Source organism: Sciurus carolinensis, chromosome 2 (assembly GCF_902686445.1).
Source record: "Sciurus carolinensis chromosome 2, mSciCar1.2, whole genome shotgun sequence".
Lineage (NCBI taxonomy): Eukaryota > Metazoa > Chordata > Mammalia > Rodentia > Sciuridae > Sciurus > Sciurus carolinensis.
In genome coordinates this window covers 195,883,066-195,902,454 of record NC_062214.1, presented here as the reverse complement: position 1 = coordinate 195,902,454, position 19,389 = coordinate 195,883,066, and the positions used below count along the sequence as shown (strand labels likewise).

The following is a 19,389-nucleotide window of genomic DNA, read 5'->3' as shown; positions in this document are numbered from 1 at the left end:
ATTTGTGTTTGTGTTTCTATTTCACTGATTCATTCTCCAGAAGAAAACTCACATACCTGTCTGAGCACCTGTTTGGGTATCTATAAAATGTGGGTAACAGTTCTTACCATAGATATTAAATGATATCTCAATGAGAATGGTTATAACAATTATAATTTTCATTATAATGAAATATTGATTGAGTGCCCACCCTGAGGAATCACTCTTCTAAGTACCTGATTATGTTTGATTCTAACCTACACGTACCCATTAATAGTATGGTTGTATCAGTATTTCCATTTCACAACTGAGGAAACTGAGGCACAGAAGTTAAATACCTTGTCAAAACACACTGCAAAACTAATAGAGGGCAGAGTGGGGTGAAATCTCAGCATCTTGGATGTGCAAAGCAGCTTGACCCATAAGCAGGCTCCCAAAACACACCTGGCAAATGCTAGCCAATTTGGGGGGTGGGGGTGCTGACTCACCTTTCCATCCTCTGTTTGGTCCCCTCCTTCCTTGTGTTGCACACCCGAAGGCTCTGGAATCATTTTTATATCTGCTTCTGTTAGCATCTCGTCACCAGCTGAAACGTGAGCATTCGACACTGACTACGTGGCTCGAGAGACACATGTGGCCCCCGTTTGTGTGATAATTGGAAATAGGGTACACGAGGGAAGGTGTTACTTGAGAAAACTAACAATCTGATTGGCTAAGGCAGGGCCAGAGAGCGAGTCTGATCAGCGGGAAGCCTGAGGAGTACGAACTTTTTTCAAGAACTGCCATAAGGAAAAGGGAAGAGGTTAAGGGGTATGTCTGGATGGAAAAGAGGCCACCGTTTAAATTCTGGGCTTGCACTTGCTCTCTGTGAGTCTCTGGGTAAGTTCTGTACCATGCCTACACCTCGGTTTCCTTTTCTCTTAATTAAGGATTGCAGTTACTATCATGGAGTGACTGTGATGACAAAGAGGAGATAAAATAACGCCAAACACTAGGGAAGGACTCAGCATGCGGCTGGGGTCAGGCTAGTTATCCGGAGTGCAGTGGAAAGGCAGCTGCCTATTGCCGCCAGTGTTATGTGAAGACAGCAGGCTGAGAACCACCACGAAGCGGCTCCAGCATCGCAGGCGAGACATGTCCCAAAACTGGTAGCTCACCTACCAGGTGTCCCAGAACCACCTGAGCCAGTCAGTACACTCTGAGGCAGCACAGCAGTGAGGAATTTCACCAGCAACTCCATTCAGAGGAAGTCCGACTTGGAAAATCAAGTAAGTATCTGACCTTGGTGAGAGACTGCCTATTCTCTCCCATTCATCTCCCATCCTTCACCTGTATGACCAACATTCATCAGCCAGACAGCCCTCTCTTCATGTACCATCCACCCATCAGATCGAAACCTCTATCCTTCCGCCTCTCGCTTTGGCAAAGGATTCAGACGAACCTGGGCTGGAACCTGGGTCTCGTGTCTTAGAGTAATGTGAACAAGTCACTGACCTCCCCAAGTTCTCTCATCTGTAAAATAAAGAGAAACCAGATGTCTCTGGAATGAAGAGGCGGAGCGAGTGGCGTTCTAGGGCCTCCCCTCAGCCAACTGTCCTTCAACATTCATTCTCTCTACTTCTGCTATCAGGCTGGGATTTAAGCAGGGAAAAAACCGCTGTGTCTTGCATGACATGTTGAGAAATGCTTCTGAGAAAACATCTGCAATGTTTCAATGGTGTGCACACTCCAGAAACACCCAGGGCCCAGCTAGAGGGGTAATGGTCTGCCCTGGAGTCACAGAGAAGGATTCCACCTAATGAATCAGCACCCCTCAGGGACCCCTGTTGATCCCAGGTCACAGAAGTTGCTGCCAGGCACTGCATTATGAGGTCCAAGTGGACCAGACCCCCAGACTGCAGGCTGCCCTGCTTGTGATGTGGTGCACGTACTGCCTTCATCACTCGGGGCCCTGGACGGCCAGGAGCCTGTTTGTGGATGAGAGCCAACTCTATTTTGCCTACCCCAGCCCAAATCTCCTTCAGAGGCTTCTAGGAAAAAGAATAATTCTAACAGCTACTCTTTACTGAGTGTCAACTGTGTGTGAGACCCAGGGCTAGGGTCTTCATGTGTGACGTCTCTAAGCTTCGCAGTGCCTCTGGAGAGAGCCAAGGCTTGCCCCATGTTCAGTGAGAAAAGCAAGGTTAGCCAGGGTTGTGTTTCTGCCCTGAGGTCTGGGCAATAGCTCCACTGACCTCCCAGAACCCCACCTGTCCCCTGCAAGTACAGGAAATCATCTGGACACAGATCTGAGCACGAGCCATAAAAGAAATTTATGGGTGAATCAGGAATATTGCAGTGCTGAGGAGAAGTTGACTGGCATTGAGGACACACTGCTAATTTTTTAATTGTGATAATGGCATTGTGGTATATATTTTTATGAAAAAAGAGAGTCCCTTTTTAGAGATACGTGCTTAAAAATGCTCAGGGGAGATGATATATTATCTGGAATTTGCTTCAAAACAGTCCAGAGGGTGGGATTTGGGAGGATTAGAATTGGGGGTACAGTTTGGGGTTTGGATGAAACAGGAGAGGCCTGGATTTGATGGCAACTCTATCTGGGTCATGGGGATAGAAAAGTTAAAATTATGATTTTAAAAACTGCATTCATTTTCTCTACATGTCTGTCATTTGAAATTTCCCATGATAAAAGGATTTTTATTTTTAATCTACCAGTAATAGTAAAGTGCAAGAGATGGGCAGGGTACACTGGAAGGCACAAAGGGGTGGGGGTCCAAACAAAATCCTGGGGTACAGACTGACAGGGAGCAAATGCCTCGAACGGAACGGGGACTAAAGGGACAAACGATTCAAGGGTGGGTGGACCAAGGAAAACGGGCAAGGGTGCCACATGCTCTACCCCAACTCCTGCCACCCTGCCCCTTCAGCGTCCCCCGGGCCCTTCCCTGGCTCTAAAAAGACTGCAGGTCTCTCTTCCCTTCGCAGCAGAGCCAGCCACCTGACGATGCTGGTGCCAGTTTGGTGACTGGGACAATGCTGTCACCCATCAGACATGCTCTGAGGGAAGACCCCAGAGCGGCCAGCTCAGTCTGCTGGAAGGATTCGGCTGTCTAGCTTTCCAACACTTGCCTCTCTTTCTCCCTCTGGTCCTCTCTCCCTCTCTCTGTCCCCCTTTCCCCCTTTTTGAAGGAACAAGAGTTGGTGCTTTGCTTTCCCCTAAAACTGTGCCAGACCACCCTGGGTCATTCTCAGCCCCTCACAGTACAGCAGACGGACTCTCCCCGCAACCTGGGGTGGGGTCCTCACCTACTTCCCGACCCGCTGTCCACCCGCCCCCAGCCCTCCATCGCCCCCACCTTCCTGGCCCCTCTGCAGCGGCAGCCGGAGGCTCCGGCCCCTCTTCCCTCTCCCACCGGCTTCCTGGGCGCGCAGCCACTGCGCACTCCGCAAGCTCTCCCCCCCGCGCTTTCACTTCACTTTGGGAAGCTGCGCGCCGCCGGCCAGCTCCGGACAGCTCCAGCTCTGACCCTCCGCGGCTCAGGCTGCTGCACTGCAGCACCGCCTGCAGCCGGGGCCACCCCCTCCTCGCAGACCCCAGCCCGGGACAGTCGTCCTGCCTGCCCGCCCACCCGCCTCTGCCGTAGTTAAAAAGCGCCCCACGCGGGTCCCTTTTGACCGTCTCCCCCTCCTCACTTTACGGACTCAGAAATGTGGCCCAGGCAGCCCCCTTGTGGCACTTGGGGGCGCCACAGACTCTTGGCTGGTGTCTGAAGAATTCAGACTGTCTGATTCCACCGCACCGTGAGTTGGCACAAATCTTAAGTGGCCCAACTCCTACCCGATGCAGAACTCCGCTCCGCTGCTGCGCTGAGTGGGGGGCTCCTCTCCCTCCCCCTCCCGGGCCGCATCATTCCTCCTTCCTCAAGGAAGGGAACAGCGCTCTCCTGTTGAACACTGCTCTGACAAGCAGACAGGTGTCTGGCAACAGTGGCAGTGGCCAGGGGATGTGGTGGGAACAGGGTCTTTCCTTGCAATGAGGTTGCTTTCCATCTCTCTCCAGATGGGAAACTGAGGAGGGGGCAAGCGCGGGGCTCCTGTGTGTGTCAGAGCAAGGGCTGGGTACCCTCCCCTCATGGGGGTCCCAGCGTGGGGCCCTTCCTTAAGGCGAGGGGGCTGCCCTAGGAGGTGTCTGCTTCCAGCTGTCAAGCCTCAGCCTCTCAAGGTTGGTTCTTCCCATCAGGAAGCCCTGGAGGGCCCCTGGATGTTCTCTGCCTCTCTAGCTCACTGTCCACACAAACAAACCCCAGCCCCCTCCATCTCCATCTGCAATCTGCTTGCAGACAGGCAGAGCCCTCTGCACATCAGGTTAATAATGCCATTTTCATAAGCCTCTGCCCATAGGTGCTAACACCTAATTTTGAATCTGCCCTTCAAACGGATTGGGCCACAGAGGAGCTGGGATCTCAAGCACCACTGGGAGGTGCTTATAACTAATCGATCCATCCCCTGCCCACCCACACCCCCCGCACTCGGCACAGCCTCGCTGAGCAGTCTCCAGCAGCAGGGTGTGGTGGGGAGCCTCGGAGAGCCTGGGGTTCCATCCTGGCCCAACCTCACACCAGCTGAGACGGTGAGTATTGGACTTCCCCTTCTGTGCCTCAGTTTCTTCATCAATCAAATGGGGATCATAAGACTACTGCCTAGTGTGTCCTGTGCAGGCAGCTCAACTCTGAGCTCCTGGACAGAGCTCCCTGAATGCCAACTGCCCTCACTCTCCCAAGCACCCTGATCTAGAGTGACTTGTTCCCTGTTTGTTTCCCCCACCAGGTCGACTGAGCTTCGGGGACAGGAAGCCGGCCGGCATCGCCTCAACCCAGCCTCACTCTCGGGTCAGGACTGGGCCCGGGGAAGGTAGGTGCACTGCAGGGTTTGGGAAGGGAGTGAGTGGAGGGGCAGCAGCTCCCCAGGCTCTGGGATGCTGGACCCTGCTGGGTTCTCCCCCACAGACCCTCTCTGTCTAAGCTGGCCCTTCAAAAAAGTAGCAGGGAAAAATGTTCCTTTATGTCTTCATGCTTTGCCTTCGGTGCTGTTATATATATGATGCAAATTCTGGGTCCGTTAAATGCAGACGTGGGCTCTGTGTGTCATTTCTGCCGCCTGCTGCATCTACTGTGAGTCCCGCAGGCCGGGGGCTGCCTGCGGCTGACTTGATTTGTGCGATTAAGCCGGCAGAGGGGACTCTGCCAGGAAAGGCTCCCGTTTGTATTCGGTGCAGGGTCTTGAAAGGCCAGACTGTTTTCTCTCTTAGGACACTTGTTACATGTATCCCTCCCTCCCTGGGTCCTATCAACCGTTCCACAAGCATTTATGAAGTGTCTGATGTGTGCTAGGCTACTCTTATCTCATTGAGTCCCCTCTTCAAGCCGGTGAGAGAGAAACTCTCATCTCCATTTCACAGGGGAAAAACCAAGACTCTGAAAAGTAAAGGGAATTGCGTGGTCTTGTGGCTAGAGCACGGGAGTCAGGCCGGTGGGTCTGGATGGGGAGCCCCCCCCCCCCGGCCCTGCTGCTGCTGCTGCTGCTGCTGCTGCTGCTGCTGCTGCTGCCGAGGCAGGGCTGACCAAGGCCAGCCAGCGGCTCCCGCAGGAAAGGCAGGGGGCTCTGCCTAGAGATCCTGCTCCCTGGCAACTGGCGAAGGGGCCATAAAAAAACCCAAGAGGGCTCAGAGCTGCTTAGCAGACATACGTGGAGAGCCCCCTTGGGGAGTGTCACACCCTCCCCTGGGCTTCTGGCAGAACCGCAGGGCAAAGGGCTCTGTCTGAGGTGCCAAGAGGCAGAGGAGAGGTACCCCAGACAGGTGTAGAGGCCCCAAAACCTGCTCAACGGTGGTGGGTGGATGGGGGTTTCTATTCAGCACAACAGAGAGGACTGAAAGGAAAGTGAGCTGACAGGCTGCAAAGACCTGAGGACAGAGGCCGGGGTGCTGCAGCACAGAGGCAGAAGGCAGGAGAGAGCTGAGAAGAGCAGCCAGCGTGTTAGCCTGAGCAGGCTGCTCAGGGAGGAAGGGAGCTCCCTGTCACAGGAGGCATCCAAGCAGAGAGGCAGGCCAGGACTTGGGGGGAAGCTTCAGAGCAGCTTCCTACCCATGCTGGCAGCCCACATACCAGGCCTTCGAGAAGCTCCCACAGCTCTAAGTCCTGAGCAAGTGAGTAGGGCCGGCCCGAGAGGCGCAGGCTGGGGTCAGGGCAAGGGTGCATGACCTCTGCCCCGTCATTTGCCCTGGGGCTAAATGGCAAAGGCACAGAGACGGTTGGGGGGCACCTCTGTCCCACTGAGGCAATGAGGGAGGGGCACAGAAAATGGGGGTGAGTGCTCGGGGCCTGTGGGAGTGGTGGGGGCTGTCCCAGAGCTAACTGCCCTCTTAAGGGCTGGGCCAACTGGAGTGACCAAGTGCCAGCACAACCCCCAGGCCCAGAAGTGCTGGCCAGGGTCATCTCTGGGCAGTAGGGTGGCTAACTACAGAGCGAGCAAGGATGGTGGGGCGGGGGTGTCTGGCTAGTTGAGGTGCCAGTCGGTCAAGGAAAAGGTCTGTTTTGGAGGCTGGGTCATAGCCACAGGTCCAGCTGGCTGAAGGACTGTGTCTCGGATGCTCAGGGTACTCAGTACAGCCCCCTCGCCTGCACTGGGGATGAGGGGCCTGCGTGCACACAATGCAGCCTGTGCTGGGGCCCAGAGCGACCCCCTTAGCACGTTCCCAGGGGCTGCGGGTGGACGGGGCCTTCATCAGAGGGCCTCTGCTAGACACGCCTGCGTCTGCAGCGTCTGAAGGGGTTTCTCGTCTTTGTTCCCAGGGCAGGCACTCAGCATGTGTGCGTAGCCAGGGTCTCCTGTGCACAACTTGACGGGGAAGCCTGAGAATCCTCAGGGGCAGGGATGCACCTCCCCAGGGCAGAGCCCTTCGGGAAGAGCATCCCGGGGCTGCCGCCTAATTGTCCCGCTCCGACAGCCCAGCCTGTTGGCCTCAGGGTCGCACAGCTGCTCTAGCCCGCCGTGGGGGGGCAGCATCGCGTTGCAGGTGAGAGCGCCGGCTGGCCGGTTCTCTGCGGGGCCAAAGGACAGACAGACTGCCCTGGCCGCCTGATTGAGCGCCGCGCGCCGGGGAGAAACGGTTTGCTTTCTCTTGTTTTTTGTTGTGCTGTTGTGGCTGATGTTGTTTTCGCCTATTAAAGGATCGATCTGAAACTCTCGATGTAAACACGTTTGGCACTGCGACATGTGCATGTGTGTCGCAGCCCCTGCGGCAGAACCTGGGAGGGGGGACCACAGGGACCTGGAACCAGGAGGCACTGGCACGTGGAATTTTTTGAACAAACCTTTCTGGTCGGGAGTGGCTCTGAGGAGCGTTGGTGTGAATCGGGAAAGCATGTTTACCCCAAGACCCCAACCAGGAGCAGAGACTGCAGGGCAACAAGCCCCTTAGCCCTGCCGGGCAGGGAGGAACACAGGGCCACGCTCTCACTACCAGTGGGGCCTGGCTCCCACTCTCAAGCTTGAGGAAGGTAGGAAATGGGGTCTCAACAGAAAATCCGGGGCTCTGCTGCAGAGACCTGAGCTGGTCTAAAATAGAGATCTCCCTGTGTGAGGCTCACACTCCAGAGAAAAGAAACTGAAAATCTAGGAGAGAGGGGCCTTTGTGCCCCGCAGAGGGCCGAGGAGGCTGGCCTCTGCATGAAGGCAGCTTGCAAGTCCTGCCTCACAGCCACCTTGTCCCAACACACAAAAAGCTCATTTAGACTGGGCCTGGCCCAGGGGGATTTCCTGTGAAACTGAGGAGAAGTCAGGGCTGGCCAGGACTTTTCCAGGAATTCCTACCTCTGGAGACGGCAACCACAGCTCCTTCCCAGCCCCCTTGGCCAAACTCTGTAAAATATGAGCCTGAAGAAATCTGCCTGAGAGCAGTCTGACTTTTTATATGTATGAATATAAAAATAAAATAAACTCTCACCAAACTTTTCAGGAGAACCCAATTAAAAGCTACGGCGGGGGGTGGGGCAGCCCCTTCTCCAGCCCCAGGTGTCTGAGAAAAGGCACACGTGTCCCTGGGGGGCGTTGGCCAGGGGCGCGGGCCACAGGGCCGCTCTATTTTCTCTGCGCGGCATTCTCTGGGGTCGGCCTTTTTGTTCCTCTGTTGGGTCTCACTCTCTGAAAGGAGCGGCTGCGGCTCCACAGGACGGGTTAAGCACTCGGGATGGATGAGCTGGGGACCGCGGGGGTCTTTGCTGGGCACGCCGTGCCCTGTGCTGGCTACTGTGCTGGATGATTTATCTGCGTTATTTTCTCACTGAGATCTCAATAGCCCTGTGTGAGGGAGATTATGGTTCTTTTTTTTTTTTTTTTTAATATCAAGAAACCAAGGCACAGAAACAATTGGGGACTTGCCAAGGACACACAGCCCTGCTCTGTAGCTGGGTCTGAGCTCAGGATGGCTGGCTGCTTGAGATGCCTCCCTGCCTGCCGGCGCCCGGGAGAGAACACGCTGGGAGCTCTGGTTCCCTGACACGCAAAGTCCTGTGCTGAGCCCACCCCGGCCCCTCTCCCTGTGCTCCTTCTACAACATGACTGTCCCAGCCGCAGAAGCACCCACTCTCAGACCAGTCCTACCCTGTCCCCAGAGTCCTCACATGTCCCCAGCTGTCACACGTCCTAGAACCAGACCCCCTTTGCCCCTGGCAAGGAACAAGCTGTAAAGATGCAATCAGCCACGTCAAGCTGTGATTACACGGGAACACTCATCACAGGATCCCCAGCCCAAGCCCTGTGCCCTGTGTCCTGGTCCCAGGGCCCTGCAGAGAGGGACAGAGCAGTCTGGGACTGTGGGGTGCCGGCTTGGGTCCCCCAGGGGGGTGTGTGTGTGACTGTACAGCAATCCACAGACTCACCCCCACAGAGCAGGCAGCACGACCCTCTGACAGCTCGATGGACCCAAGGAGAACATGCTGTGGTCCCAGGGAGGGGAAGTCGGACCCCGCACACGGTGGGGACTTCTGGAAAAGGACAAAGGAAAGGGGGTGATTATCATTTGGCCACTTATCAATTCTAGAAATATGTGAACACCCTCTCATACTCGGAAGCAGTGCCAATGAGGTGTGGCAATTCGAGGGACTGTGGAACAGGTGGAGGGGAGACTCGACTAACTCTGGGTTCACCACCCCGGATATTTCAAGCCTGCTCTTAAAGGTCAAGGACAAGCTGGCTGAAAGACCACTCTGTGGCGTCAGCGAGGCTGGAGTGTGCCTGGCAGGGAAATGGGGTCGGGGGCACAAGGTGGGAGGGGGTGTTTAGCCAGACCCCAAAGGAGACGTCATGCTAGGCTAAGGCTTCATTTTTTTCTTTTTTTTTTTTTTTTTTTTACTCTCTTTTTTGGACCATGTCCCGGAAGCTCCGGGAAGTCAGATAGAGAATTGAAGGCAAGACAGAAACAAGGTCAAAATGGCATTTTAGAAAGATCGCTCAATGAAAATAAACTTGCGTGAGCCGTTTAACACAGCTGTCCCACCTCCATGAAGGTGGGGTGAGCGCAGCTGGGGTGTGTTTACAGATGTAGCTACAAGCCTGCTCTCCGCAGTGCTCAGTAACGGCAAAAGGTGGAGACAGCTTCACCGTATTCACTGGCATCAGTTGAGCAGAACCCTAGTAACTAAAATGTCGGCTTATGCCGTACCCTCTTCGCTGAGTCCCGTGGAACACCTTTATTTACGTACTCATTTTTATTTTTTTTAATAACATAATGGGCACTCACAAACCCACGACCCACCCTGACAACGAGGACTTGGACCAAAGAGTCTCTGCACACATTCTCCTCCCCCAGAGGAGGTACAGCTGGGCTTCTCCACAATGGAGGAGGGTGTGATAACGAATGGGGCCCACATACCCCGGAATATTAAACAGCTCTTAAAAAGAATGGAACAGCCGAGACCTATTGTCTTTTAATGGACCTCAGTATTTTGCGCAGAACTGGATTAATCATGATCCTTTGTTCAGAGAGACTTCCTCATCATTGGTCCACGCATGTCCCCTTTTATTTTGCTAATTTATGCATTCATATATTCATTTGTAATAATGTCATAAACACTCGTGAGCCCACTCCCCAAATTCAGACCTTGGCAATTACTTACACCTGTCTCTGCAATCCAATCCGGCGGAGGGGGGTACAGGGTTTCATGGCAGCAGTGAGGTAGTTAAATAAATCCTGGGTATATGAATCTGAGGGTACCAAGGGGCTATTGTAAAGAATGGCGTTGATCTTTATTTCCTCAGAGCCGATTCTGGAGGGAAGAAAAACAAGCTGATGCAAACCGCAAAGGGAAATGTACACTGAGATACAGTTTATGTAAAATAGAAACAAAGTAATATATTGTAGGGGCACATTTACATACATATGCAAATGCACAGAGAACTATCTGGAACAATATACCTGAAACTGATCACAGAGACTAATTTGAGGAGAAGGGAGGGTTAAAGATGGCTTTAACTTTATCTGCATGTTTGATTTTCTACTAATGAGTATATTAATTATCAATGCATTTCTTGTATAATTAAAATAAACATTTTGTGTGGGTTTCTTTGTTTTGGTTGTTTGGTTTGCTTGCTTGTGGCATTCTCTGCTTTTGCTGTTGTCGTTACTAATGCAAAGAGCCCTTGGCTGACGAACTAGAAGCCGGTTACATATGCCCAAAGCAAGCTCTATAGACACCGAGGATTTGGACTTCTATCATTCTTTTCTTTTTCCCCTTTCTTTTCTTTTTCTTTTTTTTTCTTTTCATTTTATATGTGCTAACGCAGGAGCGGGGGCCTTCCGGCAGCCTGTCAGTGACAGGAGCCAGCAGGTGTGTGCCTGCCTATGGCTATGATTTCACCACTCACAGCCCCAAATCCCTCCGAGTCGCCGCCCGGCAATGTCCGCAATGCACCCATGGGGGAGCGCTTTCCTTTTCAGTCTTTAAGAAAGCTAATGCCCTGGCCCATGTTCTCGGGGATTAGCCGCCTGGAATGGGAACTCGGGGGAATGTGACACGAGATAGGCCCTGGAGAGAAGGGCACGGGCCCAGGAACAGCGCCACAGCCGCTCGCCGCACCAACAGCCGGAGAGCCGGGGCCTCGCCAGGTCCCCTGACAATTCGATTCCCTGCAGCAGATCCAGAGGGCCCGTGGCGGAAGGGCGCCAGCACCAGGAGCCTGTCAGCTCTGTGAGAGGGAAGCAGTCTGGCGGGACGCCGGCCCCCAGCAGAAGCCCCTTCCCAGAGGCCCCCAGGCTGTCTCCCAGGCACATACAAACCACCCGGGCCCCTGCAGCTGCCGCAGGCTGTCAGGATCCGTGAACACCCAGGCTGTGACGAGGCTGGGGTGATCTGCAGACTGAGACTCAAGACCCTAGAAAACACAACCAGATGACTTCAGACTCAGAGCAGTCTGAAGCCTTGGCCAGCTTTGTCCTGGCCTCCACCTGTACAGACCACTGGTCAGGGAGTTGGTGACAGCCCTCCTCTGGGCTCACGGGGGTCCACGGGGTCTTGGGGAACTTCTCGCCCCTTGGCCAGGCAAAACCATATTTCCAAGCACAACTTTGTGCAGAAGTTGTGAGACAGCCCAAATGGCCCTGTGCTGCCTGTGTGTCCAGCCTTCAACCACCTTCTCACCCGCACGACTCTGCCATTTATTACAAGGTGCTTTATTACGAACTGGTTTCTGTCCTCGTCAATACCTTGAGGTGACTGTCAGAGTTTTGGAAATATGAAATAATTTTATGATAAACAAAAATAAAATGCAGTCCCCAGACTGAAGTTCCCTGCACCCAACCTGCAGGTTAGGGTGACCCTATGGAGCAACAAATGTCCCTCACTAATTCATAAATCCAGGCAATGCCAATCAAAAAGTTAGTTGCTTCAAGAACATGCCCTCTGGAAGCCAACACAGTCCTCCCTCTTGAACCTGTTCCCCTCATTGTCCCTCTGAATTCTGAACCATGAGAAGTGTTTTCAGAGGGACGCAGGGGAGACGAATCTACCTCAGCAGCCGCCGTCCTGTTTGTTGAGCAGCTACCATGGGCCAGGCCTTTTGTATTTCATTAAGGCATCAAAGCAGCCCTTGAAAACTGCTGCCCACCCCACAGAAAGGGAAGGAGGTCACGGTCATGTGTCCAAGGTCACCCAGCTCCTTGAGGGGCAGATTACCTTCTCTCTATCTGTCGTGGTGATAGGTTTTAGGACGTTCCTGGGTCACACGTAACAGAGACAGGGTTATTCTGTGGAGGTTGTATAAGCTCCCCAAAGCAGCTTCCGGTGCACGAGAGGAGGGCTACGCACCTAGCAGGCCACAGACGCTGGGATGCCGGTTCTCCAAGGTCAGCCAGGAGGGTGGCCACACTGGGAGAGGACAGAGCTGCCTCAGGAACCTACTGACTCACTGCCCGTGGGGGGCAGTGAGCCCGGGCTGCAGAATGAAGGGCATGAGTTAGTTCTGGTCTAAGAAGTTTACAAATTTGCAAATTGTCTAAACCGACACATGGTGGCGGGGGCAGGAATCATTTTTCAGACCTTTTGATTTGATCCTGGTCCAGGCATTTGCTCCCTTCTGGGAGAAAGCAGCCATCTCACCTCCAGGCCACCTGAGAGGAAGAAGAGAGACTGCTCACCAGGTGTGACAGGCAGAGACCTCCTGTCTCTCTGAGCCCTCCTCCCAGGCCTCGCCTGCCACCAGCAGCCCTACTGCGCGTTGGGGGGAGGGAGGGACTGACACCAGGGGACAGGGCCCAGCATGAGGAAGGTAGAGGTAAGCAGTTGGGAGGAGGGGGGGAGCTGAGGGAGCTGAGAGATTGGACCCAGGTCCCACACGGGCCCAGGCCCCAGACTCACATCAACCCTGTATTCATTAAAGAGAAAACTGGGATTTCTAAGTGCCTCTGAGCCCGCTACCGTGGAAAAGGCCTGTCTGTCAAGAGGACTGGACCTTCACTGTTAAGAAAATGCATTTTTCCAATAACTTTTTAGAGAGAAGCTCGCTTCAAGTCCAGTGGGACAGGAGGAGATCCACTTGGACCCTTGCAGCCAAGGTAAGACTGGGGGTAGGAGGTCCCATGCTGGCCTCCCCCCGGGACTGGGAGGGAGTAGGTGGGCGGACTGGTGATAACAGGGTGGGCCATGCTTCAGAAGAAAGGTTAAAGGGTTATTTGTACAAAAAGACACCAGGACATGGTCAGAGGTACTCAATACCTCTGTTCAAACACTCGAGCCGCTATAATTAGAAGGCCTGCAGCCAGCTGTCCTGTCCCTCTGCCGATACCAAGTAAGCCAAAATGAGAAGGGAATGAGAGCATAGGCCTTTTGGGGAGATGGAGACAGACACCGAGCCCCACTTCTGCGACCTGGCAGCCCATCCGGCCACGCGCTGGCTGCATCAGCTCCGTGGAATGAAGGCAGCCTCTCTGGCCACTAGGCCCCCTCCAGGTCCCAAAGGGCAACCGCTGACCCCTCCCTGGGTGTGTGCTGTGGCCTGCACCATCTGCTGGGTCACGGGACAAAGCGGGCTTTGCGCTCTACCTCTAGCTCTGCCCCTGCAGCCCCGTGCGAGAGCCCCAGGCCCAGCACCAAGGCCTCCACACCTCAGCTCGAGTCTACGACATGGGGCAACAGTCCCCACCGTAAGAAGCAAACCCATCTTCCGCTTTTCTGCATCCCATCCCTCGCCAGACAGGTCAGCCCACCCCAGTGGGGACAGGGGCGTCCAGCTGCCACTGGTTGTCAGGGTTCCTGAGCAGTCAGGCCACCCTCTGGGCTCCCGTGGACCCGCTTTCAAAGCTGGGCTTCATCCCTTGGGGGCTAATGGGAAAGTTGAAGGTGACTCCATGCCTGCAATGCTCTGAATCTGACCCTTACACTGGAGCGGGTGTTCTAAAAACAGTGGCCATGAACCCTAATGACAAGAACAGGCCCAACTCCAGAAGGAGGTGGCCCTGCGTCTTGTAAATGGGGAAACTGAGGCTCTGCGCCATCTTCCACTCTGCCTCAGTGCCGGCTTTAGTTCCACCGGCCCCAGGGTCAGGCCCTCCTCCTGTGCCTTGAAGTCACCACTTTCTGACTCTGAGGACTGCCACATCCCAAGCCTCCACCACGCAGGTGCATCCACACAGCCAGGAGAACACAGGCCAAGCAGGGAGCCCACCAGAGACAGCTGTGAAGTCGAGGCAAACGCTACCGAAGCGGCAGGCGGTGCTCTCGGCCGCTGCCCACACATACCACTGTTCCTCAGGGGACCCCAGAAGCCACCTCTAAGGAGTCCCAGAGCTACAGATACAAAGGAGAGGATCTACGCCCATCTCCCCATCAAACAAGGGGAAACTGAGGCTGGGGAGGAGAAGGTCAAGCGGAAAGTCATGCAGGCCTAGAGCTCACAGGGCTGTGGCTGCCCGCTTGCCTTGAAAGGCAAGAGCAGGCTCGGGAGCAGCTGATTGGCTCCACAATTTGGGCAGCCTGCAGAGGGGCACACATGACCGCCTCGCCCCCGCCCGCCCCCAGGGTTATTCTGGGCAGAGTGAGCCAGCTGCCCCTGGAGCTGCCAGTCAAGTGTGGAGGGGCAGGGACACAGCCGCAGGAGCACCACTGGGTCAAGGGCTTTGCCCTTCTCTCAATGGCACAGGGAGGTGAGGAGCAGGGGGCCCTCAGGAGACCCTGGAGGGGGTGAAGGCCCAAGCTGTCCTGAGCCACGAGTCAGGGTCACGTAGGCAAGGCAAGGACGCCAGCAGGAAGGACCCCAACATGTGCCACGTCCGCCTGGCTACCTGCAGGCTCCAGGGCCACTGCAACCATGGGTCCTGCCCACGTACTTCGTGGGGCCTGTGGAAGTACCCCGAGTGTCCCACACCTGCCTGCCCCCGCCACCCAGGGGGTTGAATAGAAGAGTGACCCTCCAAACCACTGCTCCCTATGAGGGAAACTAAGACAAATCCCAAGCCTCGGCACATCTTGCCTTGACATTTGTTTAACACAATAAGCAGACAGCAATCCGTGGTCCTCACCGTGTTCTTGTGTGCCCACCCCCATCCCATGGTTTGACTCCCACACAGGCTACCAGCAGGCCTGGCGGTGGGAGAAGAGGACATGTTCATTTTAAGGCCACTCAGACCCTAAGTCTCATGGCTGTGTCCCTCACAATCACGTGGCTCTGAGCATCACCCACAAGGAGGGCCAAGTGACAGGGGTCTTCACCTGAGCCCCTCCTGCAGCCCGGAGAGCTGGGGCTGTAGGTATGCCTGGGCAGGTGTCTAGGAGTCAGGGAGAGGAGCTGTGCACACTGCTCCCTCATCCCCCCGCCCAGGGCTCACCTTGCTCCTGAGCTCCTGAGGGCCTCCCGCCCCCTGCTCTGTCCTCACCTCTTCCCTAATTCCTCCACCCCCCCCACCCCCCGCCCGTGCCCAACTCTGCTCCTAAATATCCTCTCATCTCCTCTTCCAAGCTCTATTTTTAAAATCAGATTTCCTTTACTGTACAGGGAGAGGTATTTGCTGAGGGATTCCCCCCCCCCGCTCCCCCCCCAACCCAACCCTTCATAGATGCACGTTGGCAGCACTGACCCCATGGGCCACTTGCTCAGAGACAAGCAAGGAGCTGACCTGACCGAGGCTCTGGGCACTGACAGTGGTGAGGCTGGGGTGTCTGTCTGAGTGTTGGGGGGCAGAGGGACCCAGCAAAGATCTGAAGAGCAGATCTGAACCCAAATACCAAATCCAGATTTCTTTTCTTTCTTTTTTTTTTTTTTTTTTTTTTTGGTAAGGTGGGAATTTCCTAATCAATAGCTATTTCTCACAAAAAGTCCATGAAGTTTGAGAATGATGTTTACGGAGATCCATTTGAAGGACTGAACATATTCCTTCTGCAGAGACCAGAGTGGAGGTAGGGTAGGCTGGCAGAGGGTAGAAGCCAGACAGGAAGCCCACAGTGACTGTCACAGCCACATCAGGGGCACAGGACAGAGGACTGAGGACCACCAAAGGGCAGAGCTGTGAGCCAAGCCTCCCGGGAGACACTCACCAGGCACAGAGGGGCACAGACCCCGCTCACCTCCAGCAGCGCCAGGGGGAGGCTTCCCTCTCTTTGCTGGCGATGGCACGGAGGCAGGCTCCTCCATCTCTTGGCGCTGGGCTTCTACACAGGGCCTGGCCCAGGAAAAGAAAGAGGGCATGCTGCTGTATGAACTCAGGAATTGTGGGCTTTCAAAGACAATCAAACCAGGATACATGGGGGGTGAGGAACCAGACACTCGGTCTTTCTGGAGAGGAGCCTCGGGAGAGGGGCTGAGCAGCACGTTGTAGATGCTTGAAAACTAGGGTTTTGGGCAAAGGAATTTAAGCTTTCTATCCTGAGGAACACAGGGCACCCTAAAGATTTTCAGCATGAGACACACACTCTCTCTCTCCTTTCCATCTCACGCTGGGGCATTTGGATTTCGTATGCTGTACATGAAATATGAAAGGCCTGAAGCCGAGAACAGCAATGTTAAGTCTGGGTGCCATGCAGAGACCAGGGGCTCCACTGGTGCTGGAACCACAGGAACGGATTCCAGGCGGGGGGTCATGAATAGATTTGGGTCTCATGGAAAGAAATCTGGACTTTATTTTAAGGTGACAGGTTCGAAATTTTACATCATGCTAAGGAGTTTGGATTTTTGCCCAAGTTTTAAGAAACATGAGGGTGAGATTTTGGCTTGTGGGTGATGGGTCTGCAGAAAACATGATCAAATCTGTTTTATGGCTAACAGCTTTGGGCTCTATATTACAGGCAAGAAGGAAACATTGAAAAATTGTAAACAGAAAAGTAACAGCCCCAAATTTAAGGATCATGCCCAAACATTCTGACTTTATATGTCGAGGGAATGCCAAAGTCTGATCTGCAGTATGGGCCAAGACCTGATTCATGTTGACACCAAAGTTGAAAGGTTTTAATCAGAGGAGTTACATGATCAGCACTGTGAATATGCAAAGAAATTTGGGATTTATCTAGAAGTTCTGACATGATGAGATTTTTGCACATGCCTAGGAATGTGATTTATCCAAAAAAAAGTTCAAACGGAGTGATGCAGTGAGATCTTTGTGTTTGGTAAACAGTATGCAGTGAAATTAAGAAATAAAATTTATATTTCATGCCAAGAATCTAGACTTTTCTGTCATACACAATTAAAGAGGTGGAGTTACAAGAGCAGATTTAATGTATTGTGCTAGGAAGTGTGAATTTGATTTTAAAGGATGGCATGATCAGATTTTTATACCATGCTAATAAGTTTGGATTTAAGCCAATAAAGGGCTTAAGAGAGTGAGAGGGTGAGACTGGGGGGTTTTTTATAGACCAGTCTGGAGATAAATTACATGGTAAAATGCTGTGTTTTATGTTAAGTACTTGGGACTTAATGTTACAGGAAATGAAGAAATTTTGAAAAGTTTAAGTTGGGGGGTTACATGTTCCAACTTCTGCATTTCAGCATGGCCAGAGTGGATTTTTACGGTTAAGATGATATGATCAGGTTTTTGTAACATGCTAAGGAGGTTGATTTTATGTGCAGGCCGAAGGCACTGGAGCATGCTATTACCGGAGTGAAATGACTTCATTTCTGAATCCTCGTGCAGGGGCACTTGGGGTTGGGAGAGCACAGGGTTTCAGGGAGTGGGCTGAAGAGTGTCTTGTCTCCAGAGGAATCAGGTGGTGAAGCACACTCTAGCTAAGGTGTCTGAAGCTGACGAACCAGACAACTAAAGGGCACTGGCCCCCTCCTCCAGAGGCCACCCGCCTGGGCCCTCACTGAGGAGCTGGGTCATCTGTACACCGGGCAGAGAAGTAAAATTATGATTAAATTTATGCTGCATGCTAAGAAGCTGGGACACAGTTTTGAGGAATGACAGGATCACATTTTTATGCCATGCTAAGGAATTTGGATTCCATCCATTAAGAGACTGAGCGAGTGACATGGGGAATGTGGGTGGGGGATGAAACGGTCTGCACAGAAATCACAGGATATAATGTATCATTTTATGCTAACAGTTCAGACCTTCTCTCATAGGTAATTCAAAGATAGTATAAAGCTTTAAGCACAAGTTACAAGAGCAAATTCCATGTTTCTTGCAAGAAGTGTGACCTTTGGAGACTGTTGAGAAATAACATGGCCAATTTTTATATCTTGCTAAGAGGTTTGGAATTAAGTCAAACAAAGATTTCAGGGAGTGGCCTGGTGAGATTGTGGATTTTGTATTGATCAGTTGGCAAATTAATTATATGGTGAAAATTTTCATTTTATGCTGTGGTCAGAACCAACAAAAGGGACCTTTATATATTTTGAACACAGAAAATATGGGATGATTTTTATTTATCTTGCTAAAAATTTTAAACTTGGATGTTAAGGGTTAAGGAGTGTAAAGACTTTTGTGACTAGATTTTAGGTTGAAAGCAGGAAAGTTGAAAGATTTAATCTACTATAGATTTTACATTAAGAAGGTATATAATCTGGTTTTAAAATCATCTTGCTAAGGAATTTGAATTTTAGCCAATGAAGGATTTTAAGTGAGAGACATGCTGAGATTTTTATTTCTGATAGATGAGACTGCAGATGAATTACTTAGCCAAATTTTGTGTTTCAATTAGAATTTTATATCAGAGACTTGGAATTTCACAATAGTACAGACCTCAGAGGACTTTCATGAGGAGGAAATGAGTTAATTTATGCAATTGCTACCTACATGTTTCTGTGATGATGATAATGACGGTGATTTTGCCTAATTTGTACACCATGCCTAAAAAATGTGAGCCCTGCTTTGAGGAATGACATGTCAGAATTTCATATCATGTTAAGACCTTTAAATTTTGTCCAGAGAATGGTTTTGGTGAGTTTACATGTCAGATATGTTTACACTAAAAGGTTTGGATTTAATATTGCAGACAGTAAATAAACAGTGAAAGGCTTTAATCAGAGGGATTGCATGATCAAATTTAAGTGTCACGCTAACAAGGGCATACTTAATTCTGAGAAAGAGCAGATCTGAGTTTTGTATCCTGTTGGAAAGTTTGGATCTTAGCCAGCGAGGATATTTTACAAAAGGGAATGCCTGTTTTTTTTTTTTGTTTTTTTTTTTATAGACCAGACCAGTGGCCCTAAGAAGAAAACTGAGAAGTAACAAAAAACATTAAATTTATAAAGAGTGATAACTTTATGGCTTATCTATCGAATAGTCAACACTGAATTTATTCTGCCCCAGAGAAGAAATATGCAAATAGTCCCAAACCAAGGCAACTCTTTAAATTCCATCTCATCCCACTAAAACCACCCATTGCCAGACTTCCCAAAATTTCAGGACATTCAGGTTTCAAAGGTATC

General features: G+C 52.2%; 1 non-coding gene across 1 annotated transcript; it reads right to left on the bottom strand.

Annotated features, from left to right (window-relative positions):
• Window positions 1-9,967: 9,967 nt before the first annotated feature.
• Window positions 9,968-10,044, bottom strand: LOC124978545 (small nucleolar RNA SNORD112). The gene has a single exon (XR_007107521.1). It is a non-coding gene; the product is annotated as a small nucleolar RNA SNORD112 (small nucleolar RNA).
• Between the last annotated feature and the right edge of the window lie 9,345 nt (window positions 10,045-19,389).